The 15,154-nt window shown below is 35.2% G+C and overlaps 1 long non-coding RNA gene across 6 annotated transcripts; it reads right to left on the minus strand.

Moving 5' to 3' along the window:
* Positions 1 to 5,381: 5,381 nt before the first annotated feature.
* On the minus strand, positions 5,382 to 9,160 carry LOC113274714. Of its 6 annotated transcripts, none has more exons than XR_003323171.1 (5): positions 8,853 to 9,160; positions 7,814 to 7,866; positions 6,975 to 7,734; positions 6,164 to 6,701; positions 5,382 to 5,839 (listed from the first exon to the last, which is right to left on the minus strand). It is a non-coding gene; the product is annotated as an uncharacterized LOC113274714 (long non-coding RNA). The 6 variants fall into 6 exon arrangements; XR_003323167.1 differs by having other exon boundaries at positions 7,814 to 7,869; XR_003323168.1 differs by having other exon boundaries at positions 6,975 to 7,097; positions 7,404 to 7,869.
* Positions 9,161 to 15,154: the final 5,994 nt, after the last annotated feature.

Below are 15,154 nucleotides of genomic sequence, written 5' to 3' on the forward strand. Positions count from 1 at the left end.
CGACCGTCGAAGGTCACCACCCAGCCGGAAAACCTCCCAAGTTTAACTTTCCAAACAACAACAACATGCTAAACGTTTTCCACGAAAATACTCGAGACATCAAAACATGTCACAAACTGGGGGATGCTCATCAGGGTATTGGTCTGGCGGTTTACAACGTGCGTCGTACACTACGCCCATTACAAGAAAGTGTCATAAGAATGAGGCGGTTAGTAAACACAAGAAGTAATGGTGAAACGTTTCCTTTATTATGGAAACATCAATTCCAGGCGTTACCCATTACCGCTTTCTTCCATTTACTCAACTGTTTCCAATTATTACGAGACCAGGGTACGTTTCGTTGCGACTTGTATAAATAGGTTTCACCTATTTCCACCAAAAAAGAAGCTTGGTCAGGAATATACAACACTCAGAAATCATCTGTTAGATTCCACATTGCTAATGTTTCACTTTCTGATACAAGTCGTCAAACAACTATTCTGGTCTCAACACTCTCTTCGCTTCCCTCCCCAAAACCAACCCTTCTCCTTCACTTTGTGACCGAAGCAAGTCTGGAACGACCATTTATTGGTTTAGGCCGGGTTTGTACAGATTGATCTCTCGAATCTAAAGTACTCCCGTACAGTACATTGTTTAGGGTTTAGACTCATTTCTCACTCACATACACGAAATTTCCGAAATCAACAGAAACCGTTTTCACCCTCAAACAATCTCATTCTTTGATTCTTCGATACTGTTTTCATTTACATCTTTACAATCATGTCTTCTTCTTCATCTTCTGCTCTACCTTTTCAGAATATCACTAACTTTGTTTCTATTAAACTTCGAGATGATGGATCAAATTACTTAATCTGGAAAAATCAGTTTGAGTTTATTCTCATCACTACAGATATATACTAATTAGTTGATGATAGTATGGATCAACCACAAGAAACAGTTGAATTTGATGGTGACACTATACCAAATCCTCTATATCTCCATTGGCGCAAGATGAACAGATTCATAATGTCGTGTTTAAATGCCACTTTTTATGAAGCAATTTCTCGTTGGATAATTAGGTTTTCTTCAACACGAGATATTTGGGTTTTCCTGGAACGCAAGTTCATTCAAAAGTTTGCAGCAAAGAAGTCTCTTCTCCGTAGTCAACTTCATTCAATCAAGAAAGGTACCAAAAGTATTTCTACTTATTTTGATGATTTAAAGATTATTGATTCCCTTGCTGCAATAGGAGAAATTGTAGATGGATATGGTGTTGTAATGTATGCCTTAATGGGATTGGAAAGAGTATAGACAATTTGTCATATCTGCTCATAATAGAGATACTCCATTATGAGCAGTGGCTCAAAGTAGAAGATGATGAATCTTTATCAATTCTTGATTCTCAAAGTTCTGCTTATTATATTAAGCACAATAATTCTCATAATGCATCTATTTCTAAGTCTAATAATGATAATAAAAGCAAGAGTGTGATACATGACTTCAGCGAAGTTGAATGCCTGATTTGTAAAAAGAAGGGACACACAAGGAATAAATGTCATTTTAGGTATATTCCTAATAAAGTTCCATCTGGAAAGGCATAAGGTTGAGAGTAGTGGTGCTACAAATACTCTTCAACAAGCTTTTGCATCAATATAAGTAAATTTTACATCCTTAACTAGTTCAGATTGCAATGTTGGTTTTGTTTGGTTGTCTGACTCAGGAGCAACTGGTCACTTGATTAAAGATATTAATCTACTGGGTAATGCAAAGGATTATGATGGGATAGACAAAGTTATGGTAGGAGATGGTACTATGTTACCCATTGAGAAAACATGTAACATTGTGCTAGATACTAACTATAGTCAGTTTCATCTTGATGATGTTTTGTATGTGCCTACTATCAAACATAAGCTATTGTCCACTGCTAAGTTTACAAAGGATAATCAGGTTTCAGTAGAGTTTTTTGATTGGGGATATGAGATAAAATGTGTGAAGACTAGAAAAGTGTTGGCTGAAGGAAAAATTAAAAGTAATTTGTATCCAATGGAAGGTATTACTTCTTTTGCTTTAACAGCTTCTACTGCTACTTCAAATACTTCCTTATGGCATAATAGATTGGGTCATACTTCTGATATGATTCTTAAGAATATTTCCATTACTTCTTTTATCTCAGTTACTTCTGGAAATACATGTTTATGTGAAGCTTGTCAGAAAGGTAAAAAACATAGGCTATCATTCTATGATTCCAAGAGGACTACAACATCACCATCACATCTGGTTTACTGTGATATTTGGGGTCCATATCCAACTGCTTCATCTCTGGGCTTCAAGTATTATATCTTGTTCATTGATGATTCTTCTAGATATCACTGGATTTATCCCCTGAAGAGTAGAGCTGGAAACTTATCTTGTTTTCAACATTTCAACGCTACTTCAGAAAATATTCTCTCTGCTTCTATCAAGTACTTCCAATGTGATAATGCTCTTGAGTTACTTAAGGAACAGTTTAAAGAATATATGGATCAATATGGAATAGTTTTGAGAGCTTCGTGTCCTCATGTACATCAACAAAATAGCCCGGATAAAAGAAAGCACAGGCATATCACTGAAATGGGAAATACTATTTCCTTTGAAGCTTCTCTAACCAAGGCATTCTGGTATGATTCCTTCTTGACTGCAACTTATATCATTAATAGATTACCTACCAAAGTTCTTATCTTAAAGTCTCCATATGAAATGCTTTTCAATACTCTTCCAGATTACTCCTTCTTTAGAGTATTTGGTTGTTGTTGTTATCCTAATCTGGATCCTTATAGAGAAAACAAGTTGAGTGCCAAGTCTGCAAAATGTGTTTTCTTAGTTTGTAGTCCTATTAATAAAGGTTATAAATGTTTTGACTTAATCAACAAGAAGACATATATTACAGTTCATGTGAACTTTGATGAAGCTTATTTTCCTTTTGATGCAACTTCAAGTTCAACTATTACTTCTGCTTCTTCAACTGAACTTGACGATGATGATGCTTCTACTGATACTTCTGATGCATCTCTTCATCATTTTAATGAGATTTTATCTCCTATTATTACAAGATCCAGATCAGGGATTACTAAACCAAAATCATTGCCTACATACTTTGTTTCTCACTGTATGATTAAGTATCCTTTGCATTCAGTTATTACAACTACCAGTTCAGATTTTATTGAGCCAAAATCTTTCAAGACTGCAATAAAAATTCCAAAGTGGCAAGTATATATGAAGAATGAGAATATAGCATTGCTTGAAAATGATATATGGGATATGGTACCAAATGATCCTAGTTATAATGTGTTAGGCAATGAATGGGTTTATAAAGTTAAACTGAATGCTGATGGAACCATTGAGAGATTTAAAGCCAGACTTGTGGTTAAGGGTTATCAGATGGATGAAGTAGATTATTTTGAAACCTTTAGTCTTGTAGTGAAAGCTACAACTATAAGGATTGTTCTTACAATTGCTCTTACTAGAAATTGGTCGATCAAGCAATTGGACATTAGTAATGCTTTTCTTCATGGCTTTCTTGAAGAAGATGTTTATATGGTGCAGCCTAAAAGTTTTGAAGATCCTCAACATCCAAATTATGTGTGTAAGCTCAAGAAAAGTTTGTATGGTCTTAAATAGGCACCTAGAGCCTGGTTTGAGAGATTTTGTGGCACATTGATAGAATTTGGTTTCACTAGAACAAAACTGTGATCATTTTATGTTTGTTTATCAGTCAGGTGACAATATGATTGTGCTTCTTTTTTATGTTGATGATATCATCTTAGCCTGCTCTTCTACTGGTTTCAGTGACAGCATTATTAGTTTTCTTATGAAGAGTTATCTAGTTAAAGACTAGGTATTCTTCATTATTTCTTGGGCATAGAGGCAGACTTTCAGAACAACTCATATCAGCTATTATTAACTCATAAGAAGTATACATTGGAGATGTTAGAAAAGTATGATCTGCCCAACTGCAAGCCTTCAAAAACACCAGTTACTAAAGGACCAAGAGTGTCAGTGTCTACTGGTACTCCTTTATCAAATGTTACTGAATATAAGAGTATGGTGGGAGGTTTTCAGTATTTGACAATGACCAGGCCTGAGACCTGTTTTAATGTCAATTATGTTGCTCAATTTATGCAATCTCCTACTGATGAACATTTGTTGCTGGTGAGGAGGATTCTAAGATACTTAAAAGGGACACTAGGAACTAGTGTATTACTTTCTGCTTGAGATATTTCTGCTATTTCTGCATACTCAGACTCAGACTGGGCTTGCTATCCTGACACAAGAAGATAAACATCAGATGCCCCAATCTTTGATGTCTTTTCAAGGAAACTCTTTTTGTTGGGTTTTTTGTTAGCAAGTATCAATTGTTTGTAAACTAACCAGAAGTGATATATAAGGATGTTAGGGAATCACCCGTGTCGCTATTTCACACAGTTGTATTTTGGGACAGTGGGGCATACGATAGTCCGCCCCAATTTGGCTTAATTATTTATGTTATCCAAAACGTTAATCGATAAGATGTAGTCTGTTTCCCATTTTTGTTTCTCTCTTCCGTCTCTTTTTCTTCCTCTTTGCATATGGTTTTTCCAATCTCTCGTCTATTCGCTGTCCGATTTTTTTAACAATTTATATTCAGTTGTTCCTAGAAAAAAATAATAAAATAAATTTATTTTCAGTTATTCATTTAGATCCGAAAAACCAATTTTGATCCAACTGAGCGGTTGTTGTTAATGAAATTTCCATGGTTTAATGTTCTGAAGTCACGGCACGGGCTATTTCGCAGTTTCATAAGTTGGGACACATCACACATGCCGTTAACACCAGTTCATGTATTTAAAAGCTTTTCAGTGAAGATTCTAATTTTTTTTTTTGTTTGGAAATCCTATTGTAGTTTTGAACTTAGATTTTATCATCTATATTTTAAGTAAACTCGTAGTTAATCTGATCATCCAGCATCCGATTTTTTCCGCTCACCCAACATCGGGTTTTTCCAATTTTTTCTGCTCACCCAACATCGGATTTTTTCTGAACCGCGTATTGCCGTTTCCACCAAGGTTTGTGATGCGTCTTCTTCCACCCAATCTCTGAATATGGCCAAGTATTCCTCTCCCATATTTATAGGCATAATTCTCATTCATATTTATTTTGTTTTAATAACTGCGTAAAATGGCCTTCTTTTTTTTTTTTTTTGAGCAATGGCTTCTTTTCAACTTCATACATACGCCGGGACCATATGTCGAACTTAAGAAAAAAGAAAAAGATTTGAACTGAATTTCTAAAAGATACTTTCAAAAATCCCTTATGCAAATGAATCACATCTTACTTTCGAAGTGAATCCACATTTCGGGCTATCTCAAAATTTGTTAATGCACATATACTATCCATTGACTGATCTCGACACATGCTAAACATTTTTCATTTATTGTTACTGGTTAAAGCAAATAATCTGATTTAAAGTTGAAATGACCAATCCATTCAGAACTGTACTTACACCCCATGTCAACCCTTAAGTTATCCAGAATCCCCTAAATGGAATTAATGGACTGACAGAACACTGTAATCTACTCTTGGCTTATGGCAGTACATAGCGTTAACCATGCTATTGGAATTTCTACTTTTGATTTGCAATTGGAGACCACAACTCACCATCGTTGCCAAGAACTTCCTTATTACATGCACAACAGGAAACACACTGGCAAGTGGCAACCATTTTCAATGATAATTTCGGTAGCAACCGTAGATAGAAAATCTGCAATTATTTTCCTTTAATCAATATCTCCTTCTCCTAATGCATGAGCAGAATAATATGATGAGATGGTCTTCATCCGAACACCTGCAAACGAATAAGCATCAGAAGTGTGGTCATTTTGGAATAAGATAACATTCCTTGTACATTACACAAACTAAGAATATAACAATACTTGTCTGCTATCACTCAAACAATGAATAAAGTCTGTAAAAAAATAAAATAATAATAAAAAAAAAATGTAACTGGTTTCAAAAGAATATGACTGATGGAAAAATCTTCTGGCAGCTTAATTAATGAACACTACGTTTTAAAAAGTCTTCCTTGGCATATTAATGAACCTGTGCGTGTACATAACAGATAGTAAAAACACCAAAACAATATAAACCTTGAAAATAAATTATGGTATACCTTGGCGCGTTCCTCCATCCTTAGATCAAGCTTGCCAATCATAGCTTCAAGCTGCCGAACATATTGCAGTCTGGTAACTGTTTTTCAAATTTTGACTGGAATGTTGCCTACCTGTGTTTTTCCATTTGAGAAAAAAAAAATGTGCATGCCAATCAGCCTGCAGAATACTCCACCTGGTTTACATCTAATGACTTAACAGTCCCACATAGTTCTTTTAGCTCAGTTGCTCCTCTTATTATTATAACCTTTTTTTTACTACGAAACTGATGAGGATATGCATTACTATGCAAAATATTGGATATATTAGATATTGAAAGATGTCACCATATCCATCTTGCTAGTTGAGAGCATTAAGTATATTCACTGTCAGTTCAGACTCCATATAGACAGTTGAAGTAAACTTGGGTAATACCCAAACTTCATTTATGAGTTTACCCAAATTTAAGAAAGCAGAAACTTTCTTTGCCTTCGAAAAAAAATTGGATAAATGTACTGAGCACTTGCAAATGTTGTGGTTTTGTGCCTTTCTCATCCTCCACTGCAACAGTACCAAAACCAAAAGAAGTTAGCAAAGATATAAATTAAGAACGAACGAGACATGATCAGTTTCATCCATCTATTATATGCTGTTTGAAGTGAACTAATGGGTTTTTAATTCCTCGGATATAAATGTACAGATACAAAATGAAGAATGAAAAATATATAAATTGCATAATTTCTTTTTTGTGAAATAATAGATTGCAAATTTCTTTGAGATTAATGAATCAAAGAAACACCAAAATAGGCAAAAAAATTAGAACTGAAAACTTACAGAGGTAAGAAACTATCCTCCAATTAATTTCTGATTGCTTTCACCCTGAAGCTAAACTTCAGTTTGCTGAATTCGTACTTTGAGCTAGAACCAAATCAAATTCCTTAATTTCTTAACCGAACCCTGCGAATGCACCATCTGGTCAACGATGACTTAGTGTGAAAAAAAGCAGAAATAAAACCATTAATCTGAATATAACAAAATGGGGCTACATGAAAAGAAATATTAACATGTAATAAGTTGACTCCAATACACAATGAAATGAACCTAAGAGTATCATATGAGACTGCAAAAAAACGAATTGTAATATAGAAAATTAAGTTTTGATTACTTAATGCGGAGCACATATGAGGATCTAATTGGTTTCTTTGATGGATTTACTAATAACCCCACTTGGAATAAAGTGGTGGAACCGAAGAAGCAACTTACTGATGGTAAATAGAACCCCAAAGGCCAAAACAAAAGTCTTTGTCTTGATCACAATGTACTGTAAAACTACCTGAACAAAAAGGATCCCCTCAATTAGCTAGGTTCTCTAATATCAGCAACCCCTTTTCAATTTTCATAAAACTATACCAAAAAAAATGAAAAAATTTATAAAATGCATATATTTACTATCATCAGTAATATCTCTCACACAAATTTTGACATGAGTCATAAGACACATTTCATGGAGTCATTGGAGCAGTTGTCTCTTTAGGCGATTGGCATCACCTTGATCCAAGCACACCTTTCTTAGCAAAATTCATAAGGTTCACACCTGAAAGACATTTAGTGTCATATCCAAAAATTAAGGTTGATCAAATATGTGAGAGCGTCCTGTGTGCTGAGGATCCTACCTTTTGAAGTTTGCAGGTAACCTGTGATGCCATTGCTATCTTTGTTTGGGAAGCTACTGGCATTTAAACAAAATATCAGACGACAAGTCAAAAATTATGATAGATCAAAACAATATGACCTAACGTTATCACGTAAAATCAAAAGACTAAAAGAAAAGAAAAGATGGAGATAATCCTCAGAGCAAATTCTTGCTAGAATGAAATGAATGTGCTAGTTTTCATACTGCTGCATATAAGCTACGACATAGTAAACCTTTATAATACAAAAACTATACCATAGTTGGATATAACAGCATTACAACAAAGTGGTAAAGGGAGGTTTAGGAAGCCAGCATCCTATCAGCGTCCATGTAGAAAAAATAGAGATTGACGCAAATAGAGAAAGAGATTTCCATGGGAAGAAAAGATTGCAAACGCTAAGACTGAAAGCAAATTAACTATCAGAGTCTAAATTGTATACTTAGTGTAATAACGAAAACAATTAATCAAGCAACTAAATCAATCAACAATACATCACAGTTCACCGTCGCCAAATTAACCATCACATTCAAAATTGTGTTAATTGAATTATCCAACTCAATCAATCTACAATTGAACTACCAAACTCAATCAATATTCAATGCTTCAGCCGGGAAATCATACACCACTCATTTAAGTATCAAAAACAGCAAGCCATACCAAAAAATAAAAAGAAAAATAAGGAGAAAGAAAAAGAATCATAATTCTGAAACTCAAACCCCCCCTTATATTTTTAAATTTCAAAGAAGAAAAAGAAGCAAGTGACCTCGTTAATGGATGTCGAATCAAGACATAATAAAAAAAAAAGGAAGTTGAATACGAAACTAAACATAGCACTTGACATGGACTCTCAGATGTGCATCGTAGCTAATAGACAAAAGTTTTTTTTGGTAATTGATGGTGCTAAACATCAACGAAAACCCTAATGCAAAAAGGGAAAACTGTTTCTGTTTATCAACATCTATGGCAGCAGCCTGTGATAGAAAATGTAAACGGAAGGAAGAGAGGAGTCAAAATTTACATGTTGAACCGATGAGACTGATGCTGATCCCTGATTTTCGAAGACAATTTATAGAGCAGAAGGCAATTAAATCCATGGCGTGCTTTTATTTTGGTGTAATTGGAAATCTTATCATTTAGGCAAACCTAGAACCGTTACTGATTTAAGAAATTTAGAAATTGGTAGAATGGGAATTTGGAGCGACTATGAAATGTGAAGGAAAAGATGGAATTAATGGAAAACGAACGAAAGAGAATGAATCACAAATAATGGAAGGATTGAATCTCATATACTCCATTCATTCCTTTTTAATAGTCTGTTTCACAGAAAAATAGGCTCTGGTTCCTAATTGAGAAATTCATATGTTAGTTTTACGGACCACTTTTCTCTAAAATTATTTTGATGACAAGTGTCATGTGAACCATTTCACTTTATTTGTGTTGCTGACAAGTATCATGAGGACCACTTTCAATGATTAGTTCTCTTAATTTCTTTAATTTTCTCTAAAAACAAAACCAGCCTATTAAAAATAAACGGAGGGAATAGTATATAAGGATTTTATTTGGACGTTACAAACTTTCCTAGGGTTCGTGGTCCACAACAATAATGGATACATACATTTGCTACTGAAATGGGAAGGGGGATGAGATCACAGCCGCTAGTTGATACCAACGAATGTATCATGACTGCTGGGTGACACACCGGACACTACTGCAGTATAAAGATTGATAAGAGTTTGTTGTCTTAGAACCTGTAAGTTGCAACGGTATCAGCTCTGCCAAAGAAACTTTTAAGACTTGTTGGTTCTTAATAGTGAGTTCCGAGGGTTAATTGATCCAATTACCAGAGAAACATTTATGAAATGGGTGCAAGAGCAGTTTATAATGAACGTCTATGTTATGTTTACGTAGTCATTTCATCATGCAGGAAAATAATTTACATATCCAATAGTCTATCACAGAGTGAAATGCATAAAAGTTAAACCTGATTGCAGTCGGAGACTGTATGATAAGCTCAGAAATCTAACGACTTTTACAACATAGTTCATATCGAACAACTTTCTTAATAACATCGACCGGTGTTGATATAACCAATAACAACGACCCGTACTTATCCAAAAAATCATTATGGGAAAATTAACAAAGTGGCCAGCTTCCTACCATATATTTAATAAACCAGCCAAAAAATTTAAATCTTTTATAAAGTGGCCTTTCTGTTAGATATAACACCCGGTCCCACCAGAATGGTCCACAAAGCTGAATTAGTCAATCATGGGGCTTAAAATTACCACTACATCCTCACCCTTATGTTATCGATTCTTCTTGTTTATGTTTGTCTCTATCTGTATCTCAATTCTTCTCGTCGAACTCAGGTGATTGATGAAAATAGAAGTGATCTCACAAGCAGTCAATACCGAAGATGTGATTATTAGTGAAGAAGAAGAAGAAGAATGGTTTATTAGTGATATTTGGCAATTTTGAAGTTTTTAGGGTTTTACTGGATGCAGCAGCGAAGATGAAGTTGAAATCGTTGATGAAGAAATCAAAATCCTGGTAAGAATTTTAGAACCCACACGTTAATTAACTTAGTCTTTAATAAAAACACATGTTTAGATGGTGAAATCAATTGATTTCGATTGTTTTAATTCTACGGTTTGGGGCTCTTTCCTTTTCTTTTTTTGTTTAATCAATTGACTTGATTTGCAGCTGTGATTGAAGCATCGATGTAGAGAAGAACAAAAAGGAAAAAATACTTATGGATTTGAATTATTTGAACTCAAGAAGAGAAAAGTGCAGGATCGTGTTCGAAGATACGAAGAAGCTGTGAATGTTGAATTCCATGGGTTTTTGATGAACTAGGAAGTTAGGGTTCGTCGAGATGATGTGAAATGAAATATATATAAGACATTAAATAAATTGGGGAGATTGAAATAAATCAGGGTTTGAAGTGCAGTTCAAGTAGTTGTTGAGTATCTATGACAGATTTGAAGCAATGGGTTGAGCTCAAGTTGTGAGTAGTTTTGAGCTGAGATGATAGCTCATGTGGTGTTGTTTTTTAGAAAGGAAGAAGAGTTGTTGTGGTTGATTGGATAAGAAGATGGTGTTGCTGCTGAAATGAAATTGCAGGTGCAGTTGCAATTGGTGGTTGTTACAGGGAAAAATGAGAAGTGGATGCATATGTTGGCTCATCTTGTGATCATGAAGTTGTTGCAGGTGTTCTAAGTTCAACAAAATGCAAGGATTAATGGGTTTGATTTGTTTCTCTTGTTGCTTACAGGAAGATGAAGCTGAGATGACATTAGTGTTATAACTAGGTTTGATGTCAGTTAAGATGAGAAGGAGAGTAAGAGGATGGCTTTGTTTGAATGAGTCTTGGCTGAAGAGAAATCAAGTAGTTCTAGTGGTGTTGGAATTGTAGTATATGAGTTTTTGGTGCTATTGAAGGTTGATGTGGTTTTAGTGGAGCTGATAGGTGTCGGTGCAGCTGAAATGAAAGTGCAATGGGTTGCAGGTCCAAGATAACAAAACATTGTGCTGATACTATGCTGCAGAGAAGCTACAGAAATGACTTAGATGTATGATAGGAATGTGCATGGGTGAAGAGTATAATGGCTTGAATATTGCTCAAACGAGTTGACTCACCAATCCAGACTGACTCACCGAGGGTTAAACTGTCTTTTACTAAGGAGGTTAACTAACACGCGTGCATTTAACGACTGTTTACCGTTTTTTGAAAAAAACGGGATGGAAAAGGTCAATCACGGCCGCCTTATATAAACATTCAAAAAAACGGCCATTTTCTGAAATACATTACAAAAACATGGCCACTAAAAAGCCCAATCATTATAAAACAACCACATTATCCTTGCTGCAACCAGCTTTGCAGACTCCCATCTACAATTCCTGTACTCACGGATTCCACCTCAATAATCTCCACCACCATCACCACCACTCTTACCACTACAAAGTCATTAAAATCTCAACTCCCTCCTCTAAATCGAAAACAGGATCATCAGAAACCGTCAAGACGACCAAGTCGGAAACCCAACACCTCAACAGCTCTGACGGAAGAAAACCTTGAAGAGGTAAAACGTCGTCAAAAAGGCGAAAAGAAGTATGCAAACAGTAGTAGTAATCCTTAATCTAAAGAACTAACTGATTCAACTCTGATTATAACTCGACAAAGAGGATCATTAGCTGTAAGTGTTGATTGAAGCCCTACAAAAATAGCAACGTAAGTGGAAAAACTTCTTCTTCTAGTAGTTCTTCGATTTCCAGTGTGTTCTTCGATTTCCACTGTGTTCGTTAGGATACAAGTATGGATTTCTAGTTGTTTTAGGAATGATAAGAATGATGCAAATGGTGATTAATCAAGTAGAAAATGTCTTTCTAATGAACCATCTTATTCAGTCTATTCGGCCTATAATAAAACAAGGACGACTAAACTTGCATCGGCTCCATCGACAACAAACACTATGAGAAAACAAGTGTCAGGAGTGATCTCTAGCAATAACAACGAACCGGGGTTTGTGAAGAAAGATGAGAGTACACCAACATTACTGATGGAGGAAAATAAGAAGAGGCTATTGACCATGAAAGAGATATTCTTGAAGGCGAGAGCATTAGAGGATACACATATTGCCTTGGATGACAATGGTAACATTGTAGGTGGAGAAGCAATTTCATTCAAAAAGAAAATGAAGAAGAATGAGAAAAAATACGTTTGGGCCGATATATATAGACCTACGGCGTTGAAAGATTTCATTTGCAATCGAGATAAAGATGAGAACCTTCATAATCTGGTGAAGATATTACAACCCCATATTTATTTTGTTTAAATATGGTCGAATTAACTTGAATCTTGTTGTAGTTGCAGGAAATCCTACAACGACACTCCAATGTATCTAAACAATCACTCAAGTAATCATAATGAATTCTTTATTAACTTTCAAGGATTATAATTGGATACAATGGATAACAATGACTTTTCTTTCTCTCCAAACAAACTTTCTCTCTCCTACTTTCTTGTCTAACACACACTAAAGATCTCTCCTCTATGTGATGACTTCCTTCCTTTATATAGCGATTCCTCATAGTGGATGACAGCTAAGAGATCCACTATTTTCGGAATCACTATGCGATACATTTGCTCATTTACAATCATTCATTCTCGCATAGACTATACCTCGCATAGAACATCACACTTTACTCGTGATCTTGTTGACATCATCCAATGTGTCACTTCTGCTTTGCCATGTGCGATAGTCCTCGCTTACATCAGATAATCCTTACTTCGCATACTTATTGATATGTGTGATATTCCACTCCCACATTTTGCCTCTTCGTATTTCGCTTACATTGTGAAGTGAGCGATATGAGAAATTTTCATCCTATAATGTCGCATGTGTATATGTTTTTGTATTTTATCTTGCCGATACTCCTCCGAAATTCCAGTTTTCCTTAATTACACGTCATTTTAACCGCCTATTTTTATCCGTTCATTCCTCGCATTAATGAAACCTTGAAAAATGGGACTGATTTTTCCTTATATATCTTCTTTCGTCTTCTTCTTCTTTCTACTTTCTTGTTTTATCTTCTCTGTTATTGCTTTTTCTGATCAAAGCTAAATTCATTTCTTTTTACCTTCTAACCATTTCCATTCCCATTCCAAAAATGGATCATGTTGGCAAGAAGATGGAGACAGAATTCAATAGGTTGAAGAATGAATTCCATTCGAGAGGTTCTCTTCCCCCATCATCTGACTGTTCATCCAAACTTAGTCTTGATTTGATCAATTCCGATCAATGGAATAATCAAAGAGTTATTATTTCATTAGGACAACTTTCTATTCTTCCAATTCCCTTGTTTAAACCCGAAATACCCTTATTTTATGAAATTCTTGCTGATGATCGATTCGCACGGGGAATATTCCAACTAAGTGGTGATGCGATCAAAATAACATTGGAATATTCTCATCGCGCAGCTGGGCTACAATCCTCTTATCCTTAAGAGGTGAGAAACGAATAGCATCGTGATAAGGTCATTGATTATACCGAATATACTCTTGATAATTTCTTCAAAAATTATTATGTTGCAATTATGAAAAGAAATTTAACTAAATGGGCCGTTTGCTTAAGAAGAAAAGATGGTATCGTTGAAGATGATAGGATCATGAGAGATGTTGATTGAAATGACAAATCTAAAAATTCTGCTCGCAGATCTAATGACTCGAACTGGCATAATTGCCCTGTCATTCTAGAGGGTCCTTATATTTCTGGTAAAGCTGAGGATGGTTCTGATATTCGTCTTCCTGAAAAGTTTTCTTCTTACCAACCTTGGAAGTTTGTACTTTCCGAAGCTGAGAAAAATAAAGTGGTATGGGGCTTCGCATAAATGTTGTCAATCTCGCATAATTTCTTCCAATTTCTTATAGTCGTATAAATGTTCTCAATTTTTCATAATAATCCCACTTTTTGCAGACTGCTAAGAGGGACCAAACTTGACACAATGCATCGGCTTCGCAGAATAATAAAGTAAGAAAAATTCTTTTTGATTTTAACAATATTGTTGCCTCTGTTTCTTATCTTGATTATTCGCGTAGGTGAAATCTTTAGGTGATAAGACTTCAAGTAAAGGCAAGTATATTCCTAAAAGTCCTACGTCTAAATCTTCATCAAAAACGACATTTACAATGGGTGATCTCTCTAGGAAGCGTAAAATATATGATTCCTCTTCAAGTTCGGAGTCTAGTGAGGATGATATCTCTGTTTATGATGATTCATCAATTCCTTCTTCTTTGAAAGAATTGTCCAATATTTTTGCTGGAGATCTCCTAACTGCTGTTGATAATGAAGAATTAAATCGTTCTTTTGGAATGGTTTCTAAAATATGCGATGCTCCTACTTTAGATGATCCATCTCTTCGTGGAGCTTCCTCTACGATAAATCCAATCCTCCGATTCACAATCGGCTCTTTGGTAATATTTGCAATTTTACCTTTTGTTTTTTCTTTAGGCTTGCTTTATTCCTAATAGTATTACTTCCGTTGGTTCTCGCAGGGAACCCGTTCATCTTATGTAATCTCCTCGAACTACCAAAGGAGACTTAAAACTGAGAGTTCAACCAATTCTGATTTGATTCGCAGAGCCCGAGAAAGAAATGATGAACTCATTGGTATGTAGCCTTTATTTTCCTTGTTCTTTTATTTTATGCGATAATTCGCATTTCTTATTTTGTATATTCGCAGACCTGTATAATCTTTCGGATGAGGCTGCCAATCTTCCTGATGGTGAAACCCTTTTAGAACACCTTAATTCTTCTTTAA

This window comes from Papaver somniferum, chromosome 4, assembly GCF_003573695.1.
Source record: "Papaver somniferum cultivar HN1 chromosome 4, ASM357369v1, whole genome shotgun sequence".
NCBI classification, from domain to species: domain Eukaryota; kingdom Viridiplantae; phylum Streptophyta; class Magnoliopsida; order Ranunculales; family Papaveraceae; genus Papaver; species Papaver somniferum.